Genomic DNA, 16,000 nt, shown 5'->3' with positions numbered 1-16,000 from the left:
ACAGAGATACATTCCTACTATTGAATCCTTTTAAAATGTGCTTCTCTTAAGCACTGTTGCAGAATCGGGGCTTTTATCATACAAAAGCCCATGTAACTTAAGGCCAGACGAGAGCAAGACCATTGTAGAAATCTAGTTTGACTGTCTGCCCAGCACAGGCCCCAAAATTTCATCCCCTGATCGCTTTTAGTTGACTTGCTGCATAGTTTGTGGACAGGGAGCCAATCTTGATTTAAAGAATGCAACCCTCCCCTCGTAAAGAATTCCTGTAGCCAATTGAACCTCTCTAGTCCGGCATTCTCTTATCCAGCAACATCCAGCATGATTTTAGTTTGCCAGATGTCCCCTTATCATGGGTGGGTCCAAGTTTCCCGCGGTCCCATAAAGTTTGTTTACAGCCACCAGTCCTGGCTCTCAGTGTTCTTTAGCTCTAATGGATCCCTACCTATATTCTGAGAGCCCAGTAAGCATTAAGTGTTGGTCATGCTGCTAGACAATATTGACCTCCCGTGGTCCGGCAAGTTCTCTGGTTAGGCATCAGTCAGGTCCCGAGGGTGCCAGGCTAGAGCGGTTTAACTTATACCTCACTACTAAAACAAAACAAACTAATATTACCTCACCTTCCCATGTACATTTGTTTTGCTTTATTTGTTAATTGTTCGATCTTGTTCTGCTTTTGCTGGTTGGATTCTAAGCCTTTCTCCATCTCAGTGGGCTGTAATATTGTTGCAAGTAAGACGGTCTCCCGGGATAGGGCAGATTTGCTCACTGTACTTGTGTACTTGCAGGGTGGGCCGAACTGTGATTGGATGCAGAGGGAGCACATGGCTCTCACAGTCAATCACTGTTCATGCCCTGGCTTTACGTGCATGTCACTTTAGTAATACCAGTGGGGAAAAAATCAACACGGACAGAAACCAGCGATATCTTGCAACCCTGTGCATGAGCAACGGTAAACAAGATGCCTCGTGGGCCATACACATCACTCTGACACAGGCGGGCCTACCACTGCCCTAACTTCTATTGCCAGAAGCTGGGAATAGGTGACAGAGAGGGATCCTTTGATGATTCTGTTGAGTTCACTCCCTCTGGGACACCTGGCATTGGCCACGGCTGGAAGACAGGACACTGGGCTAGATGGACCTTTGGTCTGACCCAGTGTGGCCGTTCTTATCCTGTCTGGTGCCTGTAAAGCACAAGACAGAGAACTTCCCCTTAATAATTCCTAGAGCAGGCCTGTTAGAAAAACATCCAGTCTTGATTTAAAAATGGTCAGTCATGGAGCATTCACCATGATGTCCCACGGTTAATTACTCTCAATGTTCTGAACTGATGCTTTATCTCCCAGCAGGAATTTGTCTTGCTTCATCTTCCAGCCATTGGATCATGTTAGATCTTTCTCTGCTTGACTGATGAGCACTTTAGTAAATATCGGTTCCCCATGTAGCTATTTGGACTATACTCAAGTCATCCTTTCTTCTTCTTTTTGTTAAGATAAATGAAAAACCTTCTACGACCTGAATTAATCTTCAAACTCCCATGGACCCAATCCCACCCATTATTCCCTTTTTGTTGGCCCTGATTCTGCAAGGTGATCTATGTAGATCTATATAGATAGACCTGCAGCTGGCACAGAAACATATCCATGCAGATCACAATGCAGAACGAGGGATTTAGAGAGCAAACTCCTCCTCTTGCAGAGCTGTCAAATGGTGGCAGACCAAATGAGTGAAATTTCAGAAAGCGAGGAGTGAGCTTGTTAAACATCCCCTGAAAGTGCTTTAAAATACAGGCAGTCCCCGGGTTACATGGATCCGACTTACATCAGATCCCTACTTACAAACGGGGTGAGGCAACCCCACACTAGCTGCTTCCCCCCAGCAGACCAGGGAAATGTGAAGCTAGCGCCCCCCCCCCCCAGCAGAACAGGGAGACGCGAAGCTAGCGCCCCCCCCCAGCAGACTAGGGAGACGCGGAGCGGCTTTTCTCAGCAGACACCTCAGCTTGAGAATAAAGGACTGAGGGAAGTGAGGTGTGGGAGAATAAAACTGAGCCCTGGAGAAATGTTTGGCTAGAGTTTCCCCTACAATATGTACCAGTTCCGACTTACATACAAATTCAACTTAAGAACAATCCTACCGTCCCTATCTTGTACGTAACCCGGGGACTGCCTGTCTATCCAAGAATCTCCTTCCAAAAGGCTTGGTGCTCTCCCTCATCCTCGTACACTGTCCCTTTTGCCTTGCTCCTCTCAAATACCACGCCAGTGCAATCCCCTTGCAATGAAACTGGAACCAGCTAATGCTTAAAGACAGATCCTCATCTAAATCAAACCCTGCCCAACCTGCTTGTACTCATATTACAACCGTAACAAGCATTACAAAAAACCTGAGTAGTCCTGTGGCACCTTGGCCCTGGTTTACACTAGGGTGTTATTTCGAAATAGCCCTCCTCCTCACTACCAAGCCTGTTATTTCGGAACGGGCTGGTTATCTCAAAATCTGTACTCCTGATTTCCTTGAGGAATAACACTTCTATCAAAATAATTGTTTCGAAATAGCAGTTGTATGGATGCGCCGTTGCTATTTCAAAATAACTACTCCCCAGAGTATTTCAAAATAATTACTCCCCAGTGCTTCCTGGGGCTCTTAAGTCAAGGTAGTGTGTCCGCATTCATAGAGCCTGCCTCGAACTAATTCCAAGGCTCCCGCATAGTGTGGATAGGCTATTTTGATGTTGTTATTTCAGGAGTTGTTATTTTGAATGAAGTTATTTTGAAATATTTTTCTAGCGTAGACATGGCCTTAGAGACTAACAAAAATATATATAGTATCACGAGCTTTCCTGGGCAAAACCCATGTCTTCAGATGAGCTTGAGTGGAGAAAAAAGTATTACAAAGAGATGAGAGGGAAAAATCCTCCATTTCGCCCAATTTGCATCATGGCATCATAGAACACTAGAACTGAAAGGAAGAAAGGGACCTCCAGAGGTCATCAAGTCCAGTTCCCGGCCCTCCTGGCAGGACCAAACATCATCTCGATCAACCCTTGTCCTGTTGGCAGCTCTTTGTGTTAGAATCCATTTCACTGTTTCTCCCTGAACAGTCTCTTTTGTGGGGGGGTTTCATGCACCTGAGTGGTGGAGAAGAGAAAAAATAAAGGGAAAAGTGTTTGAAAAATGCACGCGCGCGCACATACAAAAGTGGCAGGGAGCTTTGGGCAGGTGTAAAAGCTTGAAACGTTTTTTTAAAATGGACTTGCATTGAAGTTGAATAACGAGGCCTCGATCCTGCCTGATTTTGCACACAACTGCTTATCCTGAAAGTGTAAACACAAGCTCTCCATTCAAGCTCATCTCATCTGAAGAAGTGAGTTTTGCCTCTGCAAGCGCATGACATTCTCTACGTTCCCCATGGCCACGTCTACACTAGGAAATTATTTTGAAATAGCTAAATTCAACTTAACTCCCGATTTAACAAAATCAAACTAGCGTGTCCACACTATGAGGTTGCTTCGAGATGAGCCCGAGGCAGGTTCCATGAATGCGGACGCGCTGCCTCGGACTCAGAGCCGCACGAAGCCCCGGAGAGTCATTAGTTCGAATGACGCTGGGGAGTTGATATTTCGAAATAGCAGCAAGGGCGAGGCCACCCTCCCGCTATTTCGAAACAGCTATTTCGGAACTGGCGTGACTCCTGGGGAAAAGCAGGAGTCCAGATTTTTAATTCTGCGCCTGCTTATTTTGAAATAACGGGCGTGTGGACGCGCCGCTTACAAATTCGACCTCGGGGGCTTATGATGAAATAAAGTCCTAGGCTACGTCTAGACTGGCAGGATTTTCTGGAAATGCTTTTAATGGAAAAGTTTTCCATTAAAAGCATTTTCGGAACAGAGCGTCTAGATTGGCACGGACACTTGTCCGCAAAAGCACTTTTGCGGCAAAGCGTCCGTGGCCAATCTAGACACACTTTTGTGCAAAAAAGCCCCGATCTCCATTTTCGCGATCCGGTCTTTTTTGTGCAAAACAAATCTCAGCTGTCTACACTGGCCCTTTTGCGCAAAAGTTTTGCGCAAAAGGGACTTTTGCCCGAACGGGAGCAGCATAGTATTTCCGCAAGAAGCACTGAAGTCAATGCTTTTGCGGAAATTCAAGCGGCCAGTGTAGACAGTTGGCAAGTTTTTCAGGAAATGTGGCTGATTTTCTGGAAAAACTGGCCAGTCTAGACACAGCCCCAGTGTGTATGGGGTGATGGGGGAGAGGGATAAGATGCCCCAGAACTCCTTGTTGTTTTTAAAGTGGCAGACTCACAGGGCTACCGGCTTTTAATGTTTGCAAGGGAGGGGGGGCTGAAGTGGGACCCTCAGGAGTAATCTGGAAAATCCTCCTTCCCAGTCCAGGCGAGACAGTCCCTCCTGTGAACCCGTCCCACCGCTCTCCCCCCTTCTCTGGCAAGGCAGGCACCCTTCTTTCCACCGCCCCCCTCCTCCCGCTCGCCAGCCCCATCCCTTACATGGACACCCGGGCCTGCGGGGAAAGGCAGGAATTTGGGCCCTGACGTCAGCCCGCAGCGCTCCCGGCCGGGTCCGGGGTGCGGGGGCGGCCGCGAGGCAGAAGTTTCACTTTTTGTTGCGGGGGCTTCCCTGGACTTTCCCGTGGGGTTCCCACGCTCGGTCCCCGCCCCGCGCCGGAGCCGGGAGCGCGAGGTAAGGGGGGTGCCAAGGGGGCAGGCGCAGGGATGGGGGGAGCGTGCAAAGGGGGGGGGGCTGAGCTGCTGCAGCCGGGGGTCCGCCCCCAGCCCGTGCAAGGGCCGGATCTGCGGGGGAAGAGCAGGCTGCGGGGCAGCCCCAGCCCGGGCCGGCCGGGGAGGGGACTGGGCGCTGATGCAGCCCCGGCGCCGCCCCCCGCCCCACCTACCCCCGCAGCCTCCGCCCTCCTGCCGCCGCCGCCGCCGCCGCTCTCGCCTCCGCCTCCCCCCCGAGGTAGGGTGCAAATTCTCACCCCCCGCCCCGCCGCCCGGCTGCGGCCCCGGGCGGGGCGCGCTGTATGGGGCCCGTGGGCGGCGGCCCCTCCCTCGGCCGGCCCGGGGCTGCTGGCCTGCCTGGGGCGGGGAGCAGAGGCCCCGGCCGGCCGGGATCGCCTGCCCTACTGCCCGCGGGGTGGGGAGAAACCGGGACACACGGGGGGGAGCCCAGGAAACTTCCCTGGCACTTAGGGGCCCCCGCCCCTCGTGCAGCGGGGGAGCCTGGCGCTGCATTCCTGGGGGCACTGCCAGGCTGGGGCAGGGGGCAGAGCAGGCTGGAAGGACAGAGGGATGCTCGCCCTCCCCCCACCCGCTTTGCCCAGGGGTCAGGGCAGCTGGGGGTAGAACTGCAGAGCAAGCGGGTGTGAGCTCTTCTTTCCAGGGGGCTGCGCGGTGGGGGGCACCCCTTGTCCTGGGGGCGGGGAGTTAACATCCTGTGCCCTGGATGGAGCGGACAGGAACGCACCCAGCCCTTGATTGGCTTCAGGTAGTTGTCCCGCTGCCTTGTCTTGTTGCCTCCTTGGTCTCTCCCCTGGCCTTGCGCAACAAGAAGTTGGTTAGGACAGGGATGGGCCTGGTGCTTTGTCGAAAGGGACCCGGGTCCTGGTAGCAATAACACTAGGTGTGGTAGGCTCTGGCACGCTTTCTCGTGCAAGAAAGTCGGCTCTTCCCAAGCAGAAATGTCCCCCATGCTGACGGTCACCCCTTTTATTTTCCTTCCGATTGACAGATTCCATTCTCCTCATTGTTCAGAACTCTGGGCACCCCCTGGAGCTTGGTTTGCAAGGGAGGGGTGTTGGGAGGGGAAGCGAATGCCGTGATCGCTTTGGTGGCTGCATTGGACCATGAAATCCATTGGCCTCGCTCAGTGTTATGACGTAGGAGGCTATTCTTTTCGTTGCCACTCCCTGGTAGGCTCGCTGTTGCCCATTGACCTTTCCCCCACATCTGGGATGGGCCGGCGTTTGAGTTGGTGCGAGTGTAAAGCGTGCGGTGTTGACTTAAGAGGCAAGTTCTGCCCCAAAGTGAAAACACTTTGCTCTGTGCACCACTGACCCTTTCCACGTACAGTGGAAAGTCTCAGTCCGAAAGGGCTTGTATTGATTTGGATGGTAGTTCTGCGCTTGCAGGGCCCCTAGGTTTGTGCTCGGCAGAGGTTGGGTGCATGCCAGGTGGGAGTAACTTCCTGGGCAAAATCTGCCAGAAGAGTCGTTTTGCAAAAAGGATACGGCAGGACTGCGACCTTGCTGGCCCTCCGCTCGCGTGGCGAGAAATGCCATATAAATGACCGGATATAGGACCCTGGAGCAAGGAGAATGGGTGTGAGCATGGAACACACCGTAGTTCACCGGCTGGTTGCTGGTGGTTTTGTCCCACGTTGGTAGGAACGGAGAGCCGTTCTCCAGCCTGTGTGAGATGAGTTGGTGGGCTCAGCCTGCTCTGTGGAGAAAATCCATCCATGTAGGGCCGTGTCACTTCCAGCTGGAAAAGACGTCGGGTTACTCAGTCCATTTCCTTTCCAAGACACGCTTCTTCCTATGTTTTATCCCGCTGGTCCCCGACCGGGCTAAATATCCCAGATAATGGGGCTTCCTCTGAGTGACGACCTAGCGTGGTAGGGGGATTCTTATCATTGCAGAGCTTCTGGAAATGATTAGACAAGCACCCGATCTAAGTATTTTTATTTCTAAGGAGTGGGGATGAACTATGTAGCCTCTTGAGGCCTCTTCCCCTGTGTTTCTGTGATTAATACGCAGCAAAGAGAGATCTTATTATCAGGAAGTTTTCTCTTCTAGTCAGCTTGGTTTTCCCCTTTTAGTTTCGCCCTATCATTCGTGTTGTATTCCTCCCCGTTGGTGTATCTTCAGTAAGCCTTTTACCCACAGCGGGGGCAGGGAAGCCTCGCATACATACAGCATTCGTTCTTACCGCCATATAGGGGTGTCAAAATTCCTCCAGCCTCTGCTTTCTGGGGCTCCCTTCCATCCTGTCATCTGTGACTGACCCCAATATCTAACGCGTCGGAGTCGGGAATAAACGTGTCTCAGTTGTTTTCTGCAGAATTTCTTGCACCTTCCCTAAACCAGCTGGTGCTGGCTGCGGTTGATGGTCAGTTACCAGCGGTAGGGGGACCACTGGTCTGACCCAGTAGGGCAGTTCCGATGCACCGGTGTTAGACCAGCCGTGGGAAAAGTTCTGAAAATTCCCAGTGAAGACACCCCGCTAGACTAGGGATGTGGGGGGTTCACTGGTTAACCAGTAAGCCTTACTTTTAACGGGTGAGGCTTGCTGGTGACGGTTAACTGGTGGGGGGCAAGGGGCTGCTCTAGCCGGGCTGGAGCGGCCTCCTCTCTCATCCCCTCTTTAACCACTCAGCCAGTTCAACGGGATTTTACGTCCCTAGTCTGGGCTCCTTTCCGTTTGCCAAAGGCCTTCAGTTGTGTGTTGCTCACCATTGAACACAGCATTCCAGAGCTCTGCGGAGAGGGACCATGTTTCGCTGGGGTTGCTCTGCCTGCACCCCAACCCCGATTCACCATGGACCAGTCATGTGCCAGCTCACATGTACATTCCTGTCCACGATCACGCCGCTCTCAGCATTCTTGCTTTCCAGATTTCTCGCCGTCGCTGAATCGCGGTGTTTTCCATCATGCAAATGTTAACCACCTATTATGATTGGCAGTCGCTAGCACCCTCATTAGATGTCTTGGCTGAAAAACCTAGGAATGGGCTGGCACTGGAAACTTGAATTCTCTTGCCCGTAGAAATGTTCCCTGCAGAATGTGGTTTTGAGGACCACTAGCAGGGGAAGCTTGGGCTGTGAAGATCGGCCTTCTGATTTGTCTATCCGGCACCTTCCTGTAGTTGAATGGTGGGCATGCTGCACACATGGGGGGCTCTGTGTGTGGCCCACAAGACGTTTTGTTTACCGTTGCCAGATTCTGCTGAGGTGGTGTTTTTTTTGTTGTTGTCTGCATTGTTGTTTTTTTTTTTTTTTTTTTACTAGCATTACTGAAGTGACACCCACACAAAGCCAAGGAACAGGAAGGGAGGGGCGGGCTGATTGCACACAACGGTGTGAGAACCGTGTGCTCCCTCTGCATCCAATCACAGTGCTGCCACGGGTCTGTCAGTGCCTCCTCCCCCCGTCAATTCGAGGGATGCCAGTACAGTGAGCAAAACTGCCCTATCCCGGGAGACCAACTTGGGCATGATAATTTAGCGGCCCGCTGAGGTACAGGAGGGCCACTCCCTCACTTAGGTTGCCCCTCACTGTCCTAGTCGCTACATTTCCAAGGCTGACAATTATATCGCTGTGCCGTGTAGGGACTTGCAATTCCACATCCAGGACTGCTGTTCAAAAAGCACCACTCAAAAAGTCGGAGCTACCAGGGGGGATTTTCAGCCCTGATAGCTCCCTTCAGATCCCGGCTGCGTCTGGAAATGCCAGTTGTGCAGGCCATAATAGGTTCATTTGCCTGTTTGTGGCAGATTGCACGGCAGATAGTATTATTCTCAGATAGATTTGGGCCTCTCTTTGGCTCCCCTTGGAATATGAGAATTTAGTTGGCTGCTGTCTTGAACTTCTGCAGCTGGGAATTACAAAAGCTTGAAATATGAGTCTTTAAAAACAGCGTAAATTCAGCCCAAGTCTGCACCCAGTATGGTGCACAGTATTCGTCCTGTAAAAAATTCAGTCTAAGGATAAATAGGTGAGTCGGTACTAACTACTCAGCGTGAATGAAGATTGACAAATAATATCTAGAGCCCTGCACGGATGCAACATTTGTATCCGCATCCCCATCTATCGCTGCAAAAATGAGCTGCGAATATCCACACGTTACCAGGAGTGTTGTGAGCAGGACGCGACAAGTCATTCTTCCGTGCTGCTCTGCGCTGATTAGGCCTCAAGTGGAGTGTTGTGTCCAGTTCTGGGCACCACATTTCAGGAAAGAGGTGGAGAAATTGGAGAGGGTCCAGAGAAGAGCAACAAAAATTAAATGTCTAGAGGACATGAGCTGTGAGGGAAGGCTGAGGGAATTGGGTTTGTTTAGTTGGGAAAGAGAAGACGGAGAGGAGACATGATAGCGATTTTCAAGTATCTAAAAGGGTGTTACAAGGAGGAGGGAGGAAAAATTCTTCCCCTTGGCCTCTGAGGACAGGACAAGCAGCAATGGGCTTAAACTGCAGCAAGGGAGGTTTAGGTTGGACAGTAGGAAAATCTTCCTACCTATCAGGGTGGTTAAACACTGGAATAAATTGCCTAGGGGGGTTGTGGAATCTCCATCACTGGAGATATTTAAGAGCAGGTTGGACACTCATCTGCCAGGGATGATCTAGATCAGGGCTAGTCAACTTTTCAAGCCCTGGGGGCCACAATGATATTCTCAGCACATGCCAAGGGCCGCAACTTAAGTGTGATTGCAAATACATGCCAATATATGCAAATAGCTTCTTTCACACTGATGGGCATGAGTGCAAAGCACTTCCCACAGTGCCCCGGCACTTCCTCCCTGGGAGCTAGAAACGCCAACACCCTGTACCCGTCTGTTCCAGCCAGCTTTTCCGCTTGCGTCTTTCAATGCTCGCCCTGCCTGGGAGACACCTCGCCGTTGTGGGGCATGTTCCCAGTGGAGGCCACGTTCAAAGGATCCCACCCGCGGGCAGCATGTTGAGCCCTGTGTAAACCCAAACCGCACCGTGGGCTTCAAACAAACAGGTCGCGGGCCGGGTGTTGAGTAGCCCTGGTCTAGATGGTGCTTGGTCCTGCCGGGAGGGCAGGGGACTGGACTTGATGACCTCACGAGGTCCCTTCCAGTTCTAGTGTGCTATGATTTTATAACTTATGATCGTGATCAGTGGACCTGCTCAGGCATCGGGTGCCCTGTCATGTGATTTGCAAACATAGGGTGTCACCTTGTTTGTTAAAATCATGTTGTCAAGCTCATAGATCAAATCTCATGATTTATCCATGAACTTTAAGCCAGTTGCTTTGTCAGATGATGTGTCATTCCTGCTGCGAGTCTCACACTGCTGTTGAGTTAGGCAGTTCCCATTTCTCCATCAAAGGCACCGCAAGAGATGAGCAAAGCGCAGTGTAGAAATATGAAGGTTCAGAGGAGGATAGCAAAAATAATTAGGGACCTGGGAAAACTCTTATGAAGACAGATTAGAGGCAGGGTTGTTTACTTTAGAAAGGAGACAAATAAGGGACAGAATAAAAGTGTATAATCACAAGTGGGCTGCAGATGGGGGTAATCGGTTGTAACTGTCCCAGCAGAAGAATGAGGGGAAATTGAAGGGCAACTAATTTAAAATGGATTAAAGGAAATGCAGGTTGAACCCCTCTAGTTCGGCACCCTTGGGATCTAATTGGTGCCAAACTGGGGAATTTGCCGGACCCAAGAGGTTAGTATTGTCTTGCAGCATGACCAACACTTCCACTGCTTACTGGGCTCTTGGAAGACACTTAGGAGTAAATCAGAGCTAAATAACAGCACAGAACACTGAGAGCCAGGACTGGAGGCTGCAAGCAAACTTTATGGAACCCCGGGAAACTTGACTGCACCCATGATAAGTGGACATCCGGCTCACTGGAATCATGGACTATGGATATTGCCGGATTAGAGAGGTTCAACCTGTACTTTTTGGGACAGTTTGCGATTAGACTACGGAACAAGAACGTGGCTACGTTCAAAAAGGGGTCAGCCGTTTATTTTTATGCATCACGAGACTATCTAGCATTATAAGAGTTTTTAGTAGCAATGAAAGCTTTCGCTCCATGGTTTAAACTGTTCTCTAACTATTGGCGATCAGGGGAGTTCTGGCAGTATTTTTCAGAGGCATCTGATAGCGGGCTGTGTAGGACGCGGTCCCTGGATTAGGAGGAGCACCGGTACGGTGTGGTAATGCCCATGAATGCATTTCACTTCAGTGTTATTTTTCTCAGCTCCATTTGGCCTTCGGAGTCACTCTTGAACATATCGCCTCTTGCGATATCTAAAACGGCATGCCGTTCCAGTACCCATATTAAGCTTTGGCCCGCAAGGGAAGCGCAGATTTTGTATGGATACCTTCTGGGGTTTTACAGTAAGAACGTAGTGACACGGTGACAATAGTGAAATACGTAGAGCAGTGGTCCCCAACCACTGGAGGTTGCCGGGCGCCAGGGGGCGTGGCCATTCGCCTGCCAGGCGCCAGAGGGTGGGGACACTTGCGCACCCGGGGGCAGGGCCCCCCATAGCCACGTGCCCGGGGCCGGTGCCCCCTCCAAGCGCCGTGCGCCCAGAGCACGGGCGGCCAATCTGCGGTGCTCCTGGGGCCGGCGCTCACCGTGCGCCATGCACCCGGGACTGGCTCCGGCACCATGCATGCGGCACGTGCCCGGGGCCAAGCCAGCCCCGAGCACTTGACGGGCGCACACAAATGCCCCCGCGGGCACCGTGTTGGGGACCACTGACGTAGAGGTTGGACCTCCCTGGGCCAGCACCCTTGGAATCTAACTGGTCCGGAACAAGGGATTTTGCCAGCCCAGGGGAGGTCGTTTCTGGCCCCCCAGCCTGGTTTTCCTTTGTGGCTGCTGGCTTTCCCGCCAGGTCACTGCCTTGCCAGCAGCCCAGGACTGCTGGGCTCCCAGCCCACCAGCCTTGTTGCAGCAGCCCATGGTCCCGCTGCTGGGGCTCCCAAACCTCTGTGGCTGCCTGCTGCCCGGGGATGGCAGATTGCTGCCTCTCGAGCTCGCTGGCGGCTCTGGCCTGCCCAGCTGGGCTCCTGCCTCTGGGACTCCCTGGTCGTCCAGCAGCATCCAGGCCCACAGAGGTTTCTGGACCAGGGAGTCCCGGTTTAGAGCCCTTCCTTTCAGTCCATTCGTGCCTTTCAGGACTAGAATCCCATCGCTCTCTTGGACTCCCACGGAGCAGTGCAAACACTGCAAGTGCTGTTCTAAGGGCCGGTTGGCCCCAGAGCAGAAACGTGGCAGTTGCTTTCGTGGCACTGCATTCTCACGGGAACGTGCAAAAGTTGATATTGGCGAAGGCTGACAGGTTGTGTGTTGTTTTGTTCGTTTTTTTTTAAGCTTTGCAAGAAAGAAACAAACAGAGAAAAGAAAACAAATCAAACCGAAAACCACAGACGGAAAAAAAACCCCATGAAGTTGCAAGGCTTTTGACAGTTTATGCCTGCCTAAGAAATTGGGTTAGGTCGGTGTACAGCTTAGCAGTTTCTGCTCCTACTGCTTCTGGGCACAGGAAGATAGATGGGATGTAATGCTACTAATCCAAACTCTCTCCCGCACCTAATCATAGTGACTAAGATGAATAGCAAAGGCACACAAGCAAAGGTGCTGCCTTCATGCCAGGGAGAGGCGTGAAAGTCATGATTTTAAGTAAAAAAAAAAAAAAAAAATCGGTATCTGTTGTTGGGATCTGAGACTGACTGTCATATGCGTGAGTCACTCATAAACACTACCAAAGTCTTGCAGTATGCTCAAGGAAGGAAAACAAACGTTGGAGGAGTTGAGCTGTTGATAACTTTTTCTTAGAAAAGATGCAGACGGCTGAGTAGCACCGTCTCCAGTCGGGCTGGTGTTTTCATAGATTCATTGCTCTTTCGGCCAGAAGGAACAGTTTAGTCTGCAGAAGAGAAGAGTGAGGGGGGATTTGAGAGCAGCCTTCAACTCCCTGAAGGGAGGTTTCAGAAAGGATGGAGAGAGGCTGTTCTCGGTGGTGGTAGATGGCAGAACGGGGAGCGATGGTCTCAAGTTGCAGTGGGGGAGGTCTGGGTTGGAGATTAGGAAAAACGATTTCCCTAGGGGAGTGGTGAAGCACTGGGCTGGGTTCCCTAGGGAGGGGGTGGAATCTCCATCTCTACAGGTTTTTAAGTCCCGGCTTGACAAAGCCCTGGCTGGGATGATTGACTTGAGATCGGTCATGCATTGGGCAGGGGGCTGGACTCGATGACTCCTGAGGTCCCTGCCAGTCCTAGGATTCTACGATTTAAAATAGTCATTTCTCATTGGTGGGCCTGGTGGCTGTAGATGAGCTGAAGGACATGGAATTTGCAGCCCAGCGAGGGTAATCCAATTTCAAAAATCCGACCATTTTCCCCCTCTTGGAGTCATCAAAATAGTCATGGTCAGCCCCATTTTTATGACCGTGTCCTGTAGCCAGTCCTACTGGTTTAATGTACGTTTTTCTCTTTGCCCCTCTTCTGTCTGCTCCGTCACGGGCTGGCAGGGTCCGTCAGCTCATACCAACAGATGTAATTACTGTGTGAGTGAGTCACAACAACTTTGGAGCCAGAGCTAGATGCTGGTAGTTCTTAAAACACATGATCCGTCTACTTTGAGCTAATCGACGTTTCTTAATCTGGCAATTGCACCATCTCCTTTATCGTCTTTGTGAGCTAGCCACTAGAGAGCAAAATCATTCACTCTTTGAAAGACAGCAAAGAGACTGTTGTAGATGTAGAGATGCCTTATGCCGAAAATGTGGCTTCTTCCTAAGCTTGTCTCCGTAGACCAGGAGGATGTATCCATCTGCAGCTTGATTTTTGGATATCAAACTTTGTAGAAAAAGTTAAAAGTTTGTACTGTTTATTTACGAGATTGCCTGCGAGTAGGAATTTTCATACTGCAGGTACATGTTGTATTGAAAAAGGTGCAGTCTCTGAGGCTCCATCTACACTGGGGGTGTTTTGCAGAAGAGGAAATGCAAATGGAGCTCTCATTTGCATATCTTGCATTCTCATTTGCATATCTTCTTCCCATCCATTTGTGGAAGAGGTTTTTGTGATAGAAAGCCCTGTGTAGGTGGGGCCATGTGTCGGAAAAAACCCTTTTGCGCAAGAGCCTGTAAACCTCATTTTTTGAGGAATAAGGGCTCTTGCGCAAAAGGTTTTTTTTCCGACAAATGGCCCCACCTACACAGGGCTTTCTATCACAAAAACCTCTTCCGCAAAACGGATTAGAAGAAGATATGCAAATGAGTGTGCGAGATATGCAAACGAGTGCTCCATTTGCATTTCCTCGTCTGCAAAACACCCGCAGTGTAGATGGAGCCTGAATGATAGAGTCATGAAAGGTAGGGCTGGAAGGAATGAGATGTCGTTAGATCCAGGCCCCTGCGCGGAGTGGGACCGAAGTTCCCGAGAAACGTTTGCCAAACCCGTTGAAAAACTCTAGTGATGGGGATTCCGCATCCTCCCTTGGAAACTCGTTGCGACGCTTCGCTGACCTTAGAGTTGGAAAGTTTCCCCTCGTAACTAACCTAAATCTCCCTTATTTCTGAGGAAGCTCATTGCTTCCCTGTATCCTCTGAAGGCTTTACATTGTTGGCTTTACGTTGTATCACAGCCCTTAACAACCCTGAAGACTGTTTGGCTAAGTTAGTGCGTGTGGCTTTGGAACAAGCAAGCCGTTACGGGAAGGAGGCGGGGCTTCAACAATAGCCTAGATCAGTGGTCGCCACAAGCCATCAGTAGTTCATAGGAGTTGGGTGGCACATGGGAAATGAGGTCTCTGGACAGGTGTGTCCTCCATCCTCATTGACCCTTCCATTGCCACGCCTTGCAGGGACCACGCTGCTAGAGAAGTGGGGGAGATGGAATTAGGGAAGTTGTCAGTGAGCCCCGGGGCACGTTGGTGCTGGAACTTGAGCTTTGTGCATGTGCGCGAATCGCTGCTTGGTCTAGTGGAACGGACGCTGAGCTGCACTTGAGATGTGGATTCGGTATCAAGAAGCGAGTAACTGACAAATCGTGTAGTCGATACAATTTGTAACAACCACACGATTAGTTGATAAGTGCCAGGTGGCTCTTGCTACATTTAAAAGGCAGAGGTGCAGTGGTCTGGGACCTTGCACGAGCTGGGGCTGCTTAGTCCTGCGTTGCGCTGGGTCCCAGACCACTGTGCATCTGCCTCCCCTGCCCCACTTAATTCCCCCACCGCACCGTGGAGATGGTGCAGGGGGAAACCGGCTTTTAAGCCAACTCCCCCCAGCACAGGCTCCTGCTCCCACCCCATTGCTGCCTCTGCTGCAGAGGCAGCAAGGCGAGAGGAAAGCGAGTGGTTGAGTAGTGACGCAACTAGTCGCTTACATCCCTAGTTTAGTACCTGATCCAACTCGAGGCTCCTTGTATGTCAGAGTGTATGGCCAGAAGGGATGATTGTATCTTTTAGTCTGAGTTCCTGTAAATTGCAGGCCTTGGACAACTCATTTAATCTTCCCCGTGCCTCAGTTTCCCACGTGCAAAATGGGAGTAATGCTTCCCTCCCTCTCAGCAGTGTTAAGGATAAAATACATTCACGGTTGTGCGGCATGTGGAGACCGCAGCGGTGTCTGTGTGGGCACGAGGGGGAATAGAACAACTCATATCGATGGACACTACCTGTTCTGTGGATAAATGGCTTTCCGTTCCCAGGTAGGAGTGTCGAAGCAGCATTGTTCACTATTTACACCCTCTTCGCTACAGTAAATCGGTTTAGCACGCTGCCTTCGAGACGGACAAACGTCGGCGGAGCCCTTGTGCCATTCCGCCTTGCATGGAATAGTCCGTTTTCGATTTAATAAGGCCATTTATCTCAAGGTAATAAAATACCAACTGACTCGGTGCAGCCATCTTGTTTAATGTCAATTAAGGGCTCCACCTACCTCGCATGCTGGGTGAAATTTAATAGAAGTTCAGTTAAGCATTTATTGCGTATTTAATTTAAAATTAAGCTGATCACCACAGTTGCTAACAGACACTGAGCATTCAATTAACATCCCACGAACTGCATCTGTAGCTCTAAATCATCTACTGTCTGGGTCTTGTGTATGGGTCTTGTATATCCCCATCACCTGGTAACCCCTCCCTCCAATTTGTTTTCCACAACGGCTCGGCTCGTTAATGTTCCTAGGAGCTGGGAATACCTCGCCCTTCCTTTCCACTTGTTGCAACAGCATTTTCCAGGTGAGAACAGAATCGGGGCGGGGCAGCAT

General features: G+C 50.9%; 1 protein-coding gene across 5 annotated transcripts in view; it reads left to right on the top strand.

The window, feature by feature from the left end:
• The window catches only part of LPP (LIM domain containing preferred translocation partner in lipoma), a 558,558-nt gene that overhangs the window by 67,766 nt on the left and 474,792 nt on the right, over nucleotides 1-16,000 (top strand). For 2 of the 5 annotated variants that reach the window (XM_075938234.2, XM_075938237.2), the window contains exon 1: nucleotides 4,867-4,980. The exons of 1 other annotated variant lie outside the window; for it this stretch is intronic. The gene's annotated coding sequence lies outside the window, so the exon portion shown is untranslated. Of the gene's footprint in view, nucleotides 1-4,559; nucleotides 4,705-4,866; nucleotides 4,981-16,000 lie in introns of those variants that run through there. 2 more of the 5 variants (XM_075938238.2, XM_075938235.2) reach the window with 2 other exon arrangements.

Source organism: Pelodiscus sinensis, chromosome 10, assembly GCF_052426305.1.
Source record: "Pelodiscus sinensis isolate ZL-2025 chromosome 10, ASM5242630v1, whole genome shotgun sequence".
Classification (NCBI taxonomy): Eukaryota; Metazoa; Chordata; order Testudines; family Trionychidae; genus Pelodiscus; species Pelodiscus sinensis.
This window is presented reverse-complemented; position numbering and strand designations above follow the sequence as displayed.